Here is an 11,823-nt window from a genome sequence, read left to right as displayed (position 1 = left end):
TTTGATGTTTTTATACTAAAAAAATTTCAGATGTTTTCTTGTCTGATAAGACTTGCCCCACTCTCATCCTACACCTCGTAGAATTAATTGTGCTCATGACTGTTCCCCTACCATATAACTTAAACAATTATTTTCAAATCTTTCTCCCTTACTTGGCCATAAGCTCCTTGAGATTGACGGGAGTTTCACTCTCATCACCCAGGCTAGAGTACAATGGAGTGATCTTGGCTCACTGCAACCTCCACCTCCCAGGTTCAAATGATTCTCCTGCCTCAGCCTTCCGAGTAGCTGGGATTACAGAAGCATGCCACCACACCCAGCTACTTTTTGTATTTTTAGTAGAGATGGGTTTCACCATGTTTGACAGGCTGGTCTCAAACTCCTGACTTCAGGTGATCTGCCCGCCTTGGCCCCCCAAAGTGCTGGGATTACAGGCGTGAGCCCATGCCCAGCCCCTGTATCTTCTTTATTTTATATCATTTGTATTCCTACCACCTAGTACAGTCTGGGTACTCAATACATTGTGGTGAATTGGCAACTCTCTACCCCAATTCACCATGGTCCTCATGACAGAGAGACTGACTCTATTGTATTGAATCAAATTTCCAGTCAGGTATTGTGTCCTTTATAAATTCAAGTTATAATGTGTATAAATGTATGGCAAAAGGGCCAAACGAGCCCTAATGTAAAAACACTGGCAATAAAATTATCGAGACAAACCAAGAATCCAGGTTGGCAGGGTCAGTAGTTTTAACATTGTTTTATGGTACATTGTGTACTTCCCCTTCTTACAGATATGCATTGCACTGTGACCTTTGCAGAGTCCTGTCCTGCCCTGCCCTGCCTTTTTCACAGAATTGCTTAGTCTCAAATAAGATACCATATGCATGTGCAAGTGCTTTTGAAATGGAAAAACAGTAGAAAGTTGAAAGTAAAATGGTCTTTTTCTCTCTAGGGCATCAAGGCATCTCATAGAGCACATTTTAGCTACTGGGAGGATTGACCTTGGGTGAAATTTCAGTAGGTAAAGCTTGTTTAGGGTTATCTTATATAATTTTTTTCTTTCCTTGTGCTATATACATACACACACATATATATGTGCATATATGTACAATGCACATATATACACATACTCATATGGCACCTAGTATATGCCTGGTGCTATGCTAAGTGCTAGGGAGACAGTGAGAACAACCCAGGTGCCCAGGACCTGTCCTCACAGCCCACCTAATTCTTTTAAGTCTTTACATACCTCCCATCCCCTACCCCCATGCTCCTTACTCATGGTATTCAATTTCCCAGTTGATTGACTTATTTATTGTTATTTACATGCTTATATATTTACGAATTTATCTTTTTATCAAGATTTTTACGAAGCTACTCAATTGGAGGTTCCTAATTCTGGAGAAATTTCCATTTTACAAATATATTCTTGAAGAGGGCATGATTATGGACCTGTCACCTTTGAGTACCGTGGCAGTTAGAAGGAGGGCGATTTTGGGATGCCCTTCCAGGCTGTGTCCTTCCAGCTATTAATGAGGTTTTGTTTCAGAGCAGACTATATTACACGGTGTTATTAATAAATCTGGCGAGTGGTTATAAGGGTGTGTGTATTGGAATAATCCATTAAGCTGTACATTGGTTTTATATGGCTGTCTATATTTGTATTTTATTTAACAATTTAAGTATTGTATTTATTTAACAACAGTAAGTTACAAATAAATATCACTTATTTCAAAATTCACACAACTTCTTGGGCTGAGTGAAATGTGGCGCAGGTGCAGGACTCTGGGAAGACAGGAGTGCCAGGGAGTGTCTGGTCAGCAGCGCGCTGCCCTCAAGGGGCCTCCTTGAAGGCCCCTTGAAGAGGGCAACACAACTGATAACGATAACAATAACAACGATGGCAATATTGACAATGATAATAACAGTAATAAATCCGAGCAAGAGACTCGAATCTGTCAAATAGCAGCGACCACCACGAATCGCGAGGCCACAGCGGCTCTCGCGGCGCCCCTGGAGGCCCCCTTCCTGCCTTGGCCAGAGGGGCGGGGCGGAGGTTGGGGGCGGGGCCGGACCGTGGGCGGGGCCTGGCGCGCGGGCGGGGCTCCGGGCAGGCCGCAGAGGGTGGGGCAGAGGAGGAGGAGGGGGAGGTGGGGGCCTGCGGGTGGCTGGGCGGGGCGCGCTCGGGCCTCCTCTTTTCACGCGCCGCATTCGTAGCCCGAGAGTCCGCGCCGCGGGGAGGCTTGGAGGCAAGCGCCGCCCGCGAGCCGAGGCAGCCGCCGGAGGAGGAGCTGCGGGCAACGAGGTAGGCGCGGGGACACCGGCCGCGCGGCCTGGAGCCTTCAGCCCCCTCGTCCCGGCCAGAGTGGGTGGCGAGGCTGGGGGGCGGCGCGCGGCGGCCGGGGCGGGCGGGGCCGGGACCTGGGGGCGGGGACCGGCCTGGCCAGAGGGGCCACATGTAGCTGACTGGGCTGTGGAAGTCGGAATTCCAGGCGGTGCGTTGCCTCTGCGCAGCCGGCTGGTCCCGGGACACGGCTGCCCGGGAGGTGTGGAAACTGCCTGCCCCGGGGGCGCCCGCGGAGGAGGGTAGGCGGGGGCGGCCTGGGCCCTCCCACTTTTCAGGGCTCCTGGGCCAGTTCGCCCGCACAGCCCTCGGGAACTTGTTAACAGGAAAGCCTGGCAGAGAAACAAATGCCAGCGTTTTGGAAGAACTGAGAGTCACGTCGTTAGGCGCTGAGGCTTTCTTTTCCTTCCCCGCCCCCTGCCCAACCTCGGCCCGACTTGGCCAAAGAAGGATGTGTCACCAGCTCTGGGCCGCGGGCGGGATTCCCGGCCCGCCAGCAGCCGGGGTACCTGAAACAAAGGTAAACGGAGGCCGGGCGGTCCCTGGCACTGCACCGCGGCCGCGCTGGAGCGCCTCGGTGGGTCTTTCCCGCCGCGACCCCGCCGCCGCCGCGGAGGGGCGTTCTCCTGGGGGACCTCTCGATGGAAACCAGCTGGCCAGGCTTGGAGTTGATGTTGCATCCGAACTCTGTTGTGCTCACGTTATTCCCAGTCCTCCCACTCTGGTAAAGCTTAAGGAAATTTTATCCAGTCTTGGTGGTCAGCAAATGTAGGGGAAGACAAATTATTGTTTGTGAATTATAAGGTATTTTCTAATTAGGAAACGACCTGAAAACATTAAATTCTTAACACGTAAGCAAAAAAAGAGTAATTCCTTCCAACATCTGAGGAAGTGTTACTCCTCAAATCTTCATTTATGTACAAAACATCCCCCACACCTTTGGTGCCAGGCATTTTTCTTTGTTCTTCCTTAGTCTCAGGCCTTAGTTTCTTGTAAACAGAGAACCCAGCGCCTAGACCCTAAGAATTGCCATACTAGGTCAGAGCATGGGCGTCCTGTTCGGTAGGCAGCCGGCTTGTGTTGTAGTAAAACAGTTTTGTTTTGTTTTTTTCTTGGTGATTTTGTTAAAAATTATCTCAGTTTCTTTCAGTAGTATCCATGAAAGCCTTTTAAAAAATTTCTAAGCCACTGCTAATTTACACACACAATTTATTTACTTTTATTGCATCCAAATGGCCCTTGTATCACCTCTGGCAGAACTTAATGGCATGAGATACTTGTGGAAAAAAAACTTAGATCTCTTATACAATCTAGGAGCTCAGAAATCTAGGATATTTCTAGGAGAACGGGAAACAGATCAGAAAGGTTTTTTAAAAACAAAGCTTTGGGAAAGTGTTACTGGGGCCAATCTGGGTGTTGAGTTCAAAAATATCTTTATCCACTGACAACCTGAACATTGAGCAGTTAAAGATTTATTTGTACTCATAAGTATTTGCATATTTTAAAATGTAGCTTAACATTCTGGAGAGTGAAGGGCCTGAGTTTATCTTGGGCTGAATTAATTTGGCTTTAATGTTCAGCTGAAACCAGCTACTCTGAGAGAATGGAAGTTTTGTTTCAGCGAGAAAGGAGAAAAAGAGGTGGATAATTTTGGAGTATGGGGTACTTGAGGGGGGCACCTGTTCAAATCATAACTTTGCTTTTAAACTCTTCAGAGACTCCTCATTGCCTCTAACAAACATAGTCCCCACTGATCTGGCCCTTGTTACCTTTCAACACACAACTGAAGCTTTACCTCTGCCCTGAAGCTTTGCTTGACACCCCCCATCCCCCCAAAATCACCATTTTTAAAAATCACCACCCTCAGAAGTGCAGTTGACAGCTGTTTTGAGTGTTATCGGCCTCTGAGTCACAGATTCTCATTTGTAGTTCTGTTGACATTTTAGGCCAGGTAATTTCTAGTTGTGGAGGGCTATCACGTGCAGTATAGGATGTTCAGCAGCATTTCTAACCTCTGCTGAGGAATGGATACCAGTAGCACTCTACGCACACAGTTGTGAAAATCAAAAATGCTTCCAGACATCGCAAATGTCCCCCAGGAGGACCAAAATCACCCTTAGTTGAGAACTCCTGTTGTGAGCAGACTGCTGCCTTAGCACTAGTGACGCAGCATTGTCCTCTTTTGCTTAGGTGTTTACTATACTAAGCTTGAGGGCGGGAACAGTTACTCATTTATTTAACAGATTTCTGAAGGCCTGTTTTGCCAACTGAACACTAGGTTAGGTATGGAAATAAATTAGTAAAAGCAGCTCTGCATGCCTGGACCTTATAGTCTAAAGAGGGTGACAGATGTATAAACATACATTTATCTCATTACGATTGTGTTAATTTCTGGGAGAAGTACAAGCAGGTCTGAGTGCATAAAACAGATGTCCTGATGTAGTTTGGAAACTGGGAAGAGTTTCCATGGGGAAGTGACCTTTGAGGTGGACGGTGAAGGATAAACAGGAGTTACTAGGTGAAGCTCACAGGAACAATATTCCAGGCAGAAGGAACAGATGTGAATACCTTGAGGAAGAAAGGAACAGGGCCGCTTTGGGGAACCTAGAAGCCAGAAACACGGAGAGTGATGACACAAAATGAAGCTAGGAAAATAGGTAAAGGCTGTCCACCAGCAGTGGTTCTCAGTCCAACCTTCTCATCAGAACCACCAGAACTTAAGACGGATGCCTGGGCCCTCCTCCATGCCTATTAAATCAGAGCATTTTTGGTGGGTTCTGCTCCCTCCCCCAGCCACCATTTTCCCTGTCTTCCAAAGGAATAACCACTGATACTAGTTTTGTATATCATTATAGACATTTGTTGTGGGCATTCAAGGAAATGCATATCTTTCCTCTTAGTGTTTTACACAAATGGATGCATACTGTACACTCTGTTTTCTTAATGTCTTGGGAATCTTTCCACTTCAGTATATACTTTCCTTATTTTTTCTGAATGACTGTACAGTATTTCACTGTATGGATGTACCACAGATTATTTAACCATTCCCCCACTGACAGACATTTAGATTGTTTCCAGTACTTTACCATGAACAGTACTGTGACTATGCCATTTCATATGTGTATAAATATATTTATAGGCTAATTCCTAGAAATGGAATTGTTGGGTCAAATACACAAACACATATATTTACAAAAGTATATATTTATGTAATGTGTGTATATGTGTATACATTTGTAATTATTGGTGATTATAAAAGATCATTCTGGTCATATTAGAATGGTTTGGAAGGAAACAAGATTGAGTGTGGGAGATAGCTGTCCCTAATTAAGGTTACTGTGGGTAACATAGGAGAGAAAATGTGGTGGCTGAGAGAAAAGAATGGTTGTATTGGAGATGAAGAGAAGTACATGTATTCATTAGATATATTTAGGAGGCGTAATTAATAGGATTTGGTGGTTGATATGGTACAAGGGTTGAGAGGGAGAAATGAGATCCTAAGATGACTCCCAGGGTTCTAGCTTGCCCAACCAGTGAATGGTGGTGGTGTTACCTGAAATAAAGAACATTTAAGCATAAATAGTTTTGAGATGAGTTTAAATCACAGTTTACATTGGGACTGCTGAGATTTTTCAAGTGAGAGGTCACATAAGCATTTGGCAATTCTAATTCAGAGCCGTGAGCAAAGGGCTAAACTGGAGGCACAAATTTTTAGGTGTAAATTGAAGGCTGTGGACGAAATTATCTAGGGCAGTGGTTGCAAAGCAGTAGTCCACAGCTGAATCTGACTCACAGATGTTTTGCCCATACAGTGGTTTTGTTATTGTTTATTTTTGAATTAGTTGCCAATATTTTAAAATCTGAAGATTTCTCATGAAGAAAATCCAGATTTGGGGTTCCTCTTTAAAAATGAGAAACTGTAGCACTACTGAGTTGGTTTTCCAATATGGCAGCAATAATTGGAGCTAAGTCACAGATGATAACAGCTCTTCTATTTCACTATGGAGCCCACCACTCCCTGAAATTATGCCTGGCCCACTTTACTCATTTGTTTCTCTGACTAGGCTTTTGAGCATGTGATCCCTGGTCTGGGAAGAGAGCATAGAACAGTGTTCTCATCTTGGTTGCACATTGGAATCACTGAATGATTAAAAAATGCTAATGCTGTGGTCCACCTAAGAAATTTCTTTTTCTGTTTACTTGATCTGATTTGCAGCCCTGGACGAATCTGAGGTGATTCCACTTAGCAGTGGAAGTTGAGAACCACTGACAGAGATTAAGAAAAGAGGGCTCAGGCCCAGCATTTTGAAGTTCAGTAGAGGAGGATAGCCCAGGAAGAGGATGAGAAGTGGCCACAGAGGTACAGTGGAATGACACTTTGCTCAGAATTAAAGTGTGCAAACTTAACTGAATGCACTTTACCATGTTTTTTATTAAACGAGAGAGAGACAAGTTTTCTTTACTTGTATACAGGTGTGCAATATTTAATGGGCCATTTAAAGGATTTTCAAGAGTAAGCAATATTTGGTTTTTGTCTTAGCTGTTTCCTTCACAATCTAATTCTAGTTTAAGATGCATCATAAAAGGTAGGAGAAGAATGTTTCAAATAGAGAGGTGTCATCAAGTAAAGATGTGGACCAAAAATGATCTGTTGAATTTAGCAAGATGGAGCCTTTGACCTCAGCTTTAGATTGGAAGAGGCAGAAACCAAAATGAAGTGGGTAAAAAGTAAGGAAATGGGAGTGTCAAGTGTTGGAAATTCCTTTGAGAAGCTTGCCCAAAAAGAGGAAGTGGTGAGGGAGGATGATGTGTCTTACATGCCTACATGGTAGGTGTTAGTCTGTTGGTTACTCAAACATTTATCCTAACTTTTTAGGGATGTAGGTCAGTGGTGTCTGATTACCCATCTCCCACATTCTTAGGGGGTCTTGTTTTGGAGACTACTTTTTACTAAGAAATTTTGCCAGGACTCTTCAGGCTTCTGAAGGGGCTGACTCAGATGTTGGTGATTAGGCCACAAGTTTCTTTCTCAGCTGGAAAGTGGTAGAGCTCCTAAAGGCCAGCAGTGATCTGGGCTTCAGTGACCCTGACATCATCCTCCCATTGAACTGATGAACAAAGACTATATTGTTGGTATGCTGAAAATGGAATACTTGGCTATGTTAGGGAATGTGTATCTAACTGTGAGATTCCCAGGAATAGTTTTTGCAGCTGTATTTTTTCCAATTAACTTGATATTGTAGCTTGATTTTCCAGTTGCATGCATGTAAAAACTTTCATACTTTGAAGTATTTATCATTGATGGTACCTGAGGGATATGGATGTAAATTGGAGATGTAGGCCCTCATTGAGCTCAGAAAGAAGAAAGCACTGAGCAGACTGGTTTCCAAAAAGTTATGTGAAGGCTTCTACCTTGAAGACTTGGGGTTAGAGTGACTATTTAGGATGGATTGTAATGCAAATGGTCATAACCAGTTTGTCTTTTGTCCATTTCTGCCATATTGGCAACCTTAACCTGGCAGAGAGGCTTTTAAGGTCAATTTTGTGCTTCATATTTCTAAGAGTTGTAGCCTGCCAACAGAACAGAAAATATAAGGGGTGGAAACGCCAAGAATTACCGGTGAAGAATGGTTTTGATTAATTGAAGGCGTAAACCCCATTGCTATACTCTTTTGAAAACAGGAATATCGTCTTGTGAGGGAGCAGATTTCATAGCTGTCACTGGTTTATCAGTTAGGTGGATGATGGTTAACTTCTATATAAAGGATGACTGTGACATGGAGGCAGAACTTGGTCCAAGATGGTTTGTAGTGGGAGTCCATTATAAGAAAATTTTATTTAGAAACTTGCATATGCTTGGACAGCTGTGGAAATTCCATCATCACAAATATGGTTAGGTACTATGCCTGGATGGCAGTATATAGAGGCAAAGTCCATTACCAAGGTGGTCCAGAGCTCCTTTGGTTTGTGGAGGAAACAGGATGGCTGAGTGGGGAGAGGACTTGGAGTTAGTTCCTTAGTACAGTGCCTGGATTTGTCAAGCGTGAACTGTGTGTTTTTTTTTTTTTAATTGAGGTAAAATTAACCATTTTGAAGTGTATAAATCAGTTACTTTAATATGTACATTCACAATGTTGCGCAGCCATCACCACTATCTAATTCTGGAACATTCTCATCACCCCAAAAGGAAACCCCGTACCCATTAAGCAGTCACTCGCCATTCCCCTTTACCGCTACCATCTGGCACCCACCAGTTTGCTTTCTGTCTGTATGGATTTGCCTGTTCTGAAGATTTCATGTAAATGGAATCATACAATATGTAACCTTTTGTGCCTGACTTCTTTCATTCAGCACAATGTATATGAGGTTCACTCAGGTTGTAGCATGTATCAGTACTTCATTCCTTTCTTTGGCTGAATAATATTCCATTGTATGGATATACTATGTTTTGTTTATCAGGTGAGGTTTAGGTTGTTTACACCTTTTGGCTCTTATAAATAGTACTGCTAAGAGCATTCTTTTACAAGTTTTTGTTTAAATACCTGTTTTCAAATCTTTTGTGCATCTATCTAGGAATAGAATTGCTGGATTATGTAGTAATTTTAAAAGTTTTTGAGGAACTCCCAGACTGTTTTCCACACATGCTGCACACTTTTACATTTATTCCAGCAATTTTTGAGAATTCTAATTTCTCCACATCCTCACCAACACTTGTTGTTTTCTGGTTATAGCCATCCTAGTGGGTGTGAAGTGGTGCCTCATTGTGGTTTTTATTTGTATTTCCCTAACGACTAGTGACGTTGAGCATCTTTTCATATATTGGCCATTTGTTTATCTTTGGAGAAATGTCTGTTCAAGTCTTTTATCCATTTTTTAATTGGATTGTCTTTTGTTGTTGAGTTTAAGAGTTCTTTACATATTCTGGATACAAATCAGGTTTATGATTTGCAAATATTTCTTCTCTTACTGTGTGCTGTTTTTTCACTTTCTTGTTAGTGTTCTTTGCACAGAAATTTTTCATTCTTGTGAAGTTGAATTTGTTTTTTCTTTGATTGTGTATGCTTTTGGCATTATATCTGAGAATCTATCACCAAATCCAAGGTCCTGCCAGTTTACCCCTGTGTTTTCTTCTGGGAATATATAGTTTTAGTTCTTAACATTTAGCTATTTGATGGATTTTGAGTTAATTATTGTATGTGAGGTAAGGATTCAACTTCATTCTTTTGCGTGTGAATATCCAGTTATCCCAGCATAATTTGTTGAAAGAGCTGTGTGATTTTATGCAAGTCTGAGACTCTTATTTGTAAAATGAAAGTGATAAAAACACTTGCCTCACAAAGTTGTTGTAAGATAAGTAGGAGAGGATATATGTGTTACCGCTTTGAAAAGTATATATCATTAAACAAATACTCATGATTATTATTGGCATGCCACATAGAGCTTTCATTTGGTCAACGCCCCATAGATTGACGTCCTTCAGAGACCACCAGACGTCTTCCCTCTTAGTGCATAGTGAATCACGACGTAACTAGAGGACTGATATCCATGTTGTATCCCTAGGTCCAAAGTCACAGGGCCCCAGATGCAAGAGGTAGTTGGAGAGATTGCAGCTGTCCAGAATTGAAAGTATATTTTCTTGTAGGGCATGTGTTTGTTGAATTCTGTTGCTATTCCTCTGAAATTGAGGAATGTCTATTCTAGGTGTTTAAAGGCCCTAAAGAGTTTTCAGGCATAGTAGGAAATTAAAAGGCAGTTTCTTCTTATTGGACCAAAAATCCTCATGTTTCGCTCTATCAGCTTTTAAACTTCTAGAACTAAGACTGTTTCAATGGCTAGTGATCTCACTTAGTTCAGTCAACAAATATTTATTAATTTATCACTATGTGCCAGGCATTGTTGTAGATGCCGGAGATACAGTGCCTTTTAATACAAGACCAAACTCTCTTGACTTTGCATTCCTCTCTTAATGTTTTCTACAATTATCTAACTCACTGACTCCAGTTCCTTTTCCACCAGTCTACATTAATGAGGCCCCTTCCCCCACTGAAGCACTCTTGTCAAGATCACCACTGCCCTTCACGTTGCTAGCTCTAGTGAATCAGTTCTCAGTCTTCCTCTTACTTGACCTTTCAGCAGCATTTTACACAGTTGATTATTCCTCTTTCTTTGAAACGCTTCCTTCACTTAGCGTTGCTGCATTCTCTGCGTTTCCCTCTCACCTTTTTGGAGGTTTAGTCTTTTTGCTAGTTCCCTATGATCTTCCTGACCCCTGAAAGTTGGAGCAATGCAAGGCTCATTAATACTCCATTCTTCCTTATTGACTCTTACTTCCTTGGCATTTCAGTCAGTTTCATGAGTTTAAATACCATCTATACAATAACTACATCCTGACTACCAAATGTGTGTCTCCAAGTTAGGAAATAGCTTGCAGTAACGTCTTTTCCTTGCTTATGTCCTTCTCTGACTGCCTATTCCCAACACAGCAGCCGGAGGAATCTTGTTAAAAGTAAGTTATCCACTCAGAGGCTTTACGCTTTCCTACAAGGCCCTTATGTAATCTGAACTACTCTTTGTCTTTCTGACCTCATCTCTTACTACTCTTCCCTGTACTTGCTTCGTCCCAGTCAAAAAGGGGACTTTTTTCTTCTTCCAACAAGCCAAGTATGTTCCTTCCACAGGACCTTTGTTTCCCCTAATAAAGCCTCCTCCCTCATTCTCTATCTCCCTTCCCTATCAAACTCAGCTTCTCAGCACTTTGGGGTAAAAGGGAAGAGTATTCCTCTCACCCCAACCCCCTAGACTGAGCGCTAAAGCTATCCCCTTCCTCTTGTTTGTTTATTCATCTTATACTTTCATTTGAACAGAGTTCCTCCAGTTGAAAAAGCAGCTTGAAAACTCCTTCTCTGTGAGATTAGAAATAAAAAGCAGAGATTAGTGGTTGTGAATGGAGATGTCATTGAGGGCTTAGGAATCCTAGCAAGGGCCACTTATCCCTTCCATTTTGTAGATCATAGGCGTATTTCCTATTTTACGGCCTTGGGTATTGGGCCCTAGAATACTGCTGTTGTGAGTACTGATGTGCTTCTACCAATGCCGAGTCTTCCATCAAGCACTGTGGCCCAGTTGTTAGCATTTTGTCTTCTCATCTTGGCAGTCTTGGTATTCTTCTAGTAGAAGGTAGAGACCCCTTTCCCATGGTGGGCCCTCCTCGATGAGAGAAGGCTCACTGGATGCTGACAGCAGTATTGAGATCCAAGTATTAAAGGCAATTGAGGGTTCTTTGTAATGAAGAGAGTGTGTTGATACTACTGAGAAATGCCCCAGGCCTTAAAAGGGCAAACAGGCCACAGCTAGTGACAGTCTATTTAGATAGCAAGTTCAGACACTTCATCAGGGGCAGTGTTTCTCAGCCTGTCTGCAAACCTACAGGCCTTTATATGGGCCCTCTGGTGGGTTCATGTTATTAAAATCTGGAA

General features: G+C 42.8%; 1 protein-coding gene across 6 annotated transcripts in view; it reads left to right on the top strand.

Annotated features, from left to right (window-relative positions):
* Nucleotides 1–2,169: 2,169 nt before the first annotated feature.
* The window catches only part of PPP2R3A (protein phosphatase 2 regulatory subunit B''alpha), a 195,511-nt gene continuing 185,857 nt past the window's right edge, over nt 2,170–11,823 (top strand). For 2 of the 6 annotated variants that reach the window (XM_008009046.3, XM_038002837.2), the window contains exon 1: nt 2,170–2,308. The gene's annotated coding sequence lies outside the window, so the exon portion shown is untranslated. Of the gene's footprint in view, nt 2,309–2,442; nt 2,868–2,922; nt 3,072–6,563; nt 6,708–11,823 lie in introns of those variants that run through there. The other 4 variants (XM_038002842.2, XM_038002839.2, XM_038002838.2 and 1 more) reach the window with 3 other exon arrangements.

The sequence above is a fragment of the Chlorocebus sabaeus genome, chromosome 15 (assembly GCF_047675955.1).
Source record: "Chlorocebus sabaeus isolate Y175 chromosome 15, mChlSab1.0.hap1, whole genome shotgun sequence".
Taxonomy (NCBI): Eukaryota; Metazoa; Chordata; class Mammalia; order Primates; family Cercopithecidae; genus Chlorocebus; species Chlorocebus sabaeus.
This window is presented reverse-complemented; position numbering and strand designations above follow the sequence as displayed.